The 1,212-nt window shown below is 41.9% G+C and overlaps 1 pseudogene; it reads left to right on the top strand.

Moving 5' to 3' along the window:
- The first annotated feature begins 889 nt into the window (after positions 1 to 889).
- LOC145629812 (small nucleolar RNA R71) lies at positions 890 to 988 on the top strand (annotated as a pseudogene).
- The last annotated feature ends 224 nt before the right edge of the window (positions 989 to 1,212 follow it).

The raw sequence follows: 1,212 nt of genomic DNA, 5'->3' as shown, positions 1-1,212 counted from the left end.
TGTGAATAGGAATTTTCTCCTTAAGTCCTTGGAATAAATCCGGGTGGGGGACCTCTTTGAGCATTATTTTGAAAATTGCCCTTCCCTTGGTTGTTCCAAGTACCCCTATTTTGATTTTGACCATAACCTTGATTATGGTTACCACCACCTTGATTATGGTTACCACTACCTTGGTTGTGATTTCCATAACCTTGGTTTTGATTACCATAATTTTTGCTTTGATTTTGGCCACTATAACCTTGGTTATTATAGCTACCACGAGAACCTTGGTTCCCTTGGTTTCTATAACCACCACCTTGATTATAGTTGTCAAAATTGCCTTGGTTTTGGTAATTCCTATTCCATTGACCTCTTTGATTATCAAACCTTTGAGCATTATTATTTGACACATAATTCACATGCTCACTCTCATTGTTATCAAACTCATCAATACATTCATTAGGACAATTACTAGAGTCATGATCATACGATCCACATGCATCACAAAACAAACAACCCATAGGCATATTATGTGAAGAGGGAGGGGGTTGAGAGTTAGAAGGAGTACCTCTCCCCTTAAATTGGGAGGGAAGATTCGAAGCTTGGGAAGAAGAAGAAGTGCTCTCCAACTTGGCTTTGATTGCGGTCATCTCCTTTCCCAAGTTTGTCATTTGGGAGGAAAGGTTGTTGATCGCATTTAGATGGTCCACCGAGTACAATGAAGATTGCTTGCTTGAAGAGTCTCTCTCCCCATCTTGCCAATCTCTATAGTACGTCACCACGTCCTCAATAATGTCCACCACTTCTTCTTCGGTCATGTTCATGATAGGACCCCCCCCCCCCATCAAGTCATGACTTGCCTTGGGGACTTAAACCGCTATAGAAGATTTGGACCACTTGGTATGTTGGGATTCCGTGGTGAGGGCACTCCCTTTGATACTCTTTGTATCTCTCCCATGCTTCGTAAAGGTTTTCATTTGGCCTTTGCTTGAACCCTTGAATCAAGGCTCTTGCCTCCGCCGTCTTCTTTTGAGGATAGAAGCGGGACAAGAAGGCCTTTGTAACATCATCCCATGTTCTCAAGGAGTTGGGCTTCACTTCTTTATCTAGCCACTCTAAGGATCTTCCTATGAAAGAGAAGGGGAACAACTTGAGGCGTATGAACTCTTGATAAACTCCGTTGACTTTGATGGTGTTGCAATATTTTTTAAATTCTTTAAGATGGTTCAACGG

Source organism: Chenopodium album, chromosome 4, assembly GCF_948465745.1.
Source record: "Chenopodium album chromosome 4, dcCheAlbu1.1, whole genome shotgun sequence".
NCBI classification, from domain to species: domain Eukaryota; kingdom Viridiplantae; phylum Streptophyta; class Magnoliopsida; order Caryophyllales; family Amaranthaceae; genus Chenopodium; species Chenopodium album.
This window is presented reverse-complemented; position numbering and strand designations above follow the sequence as displayed.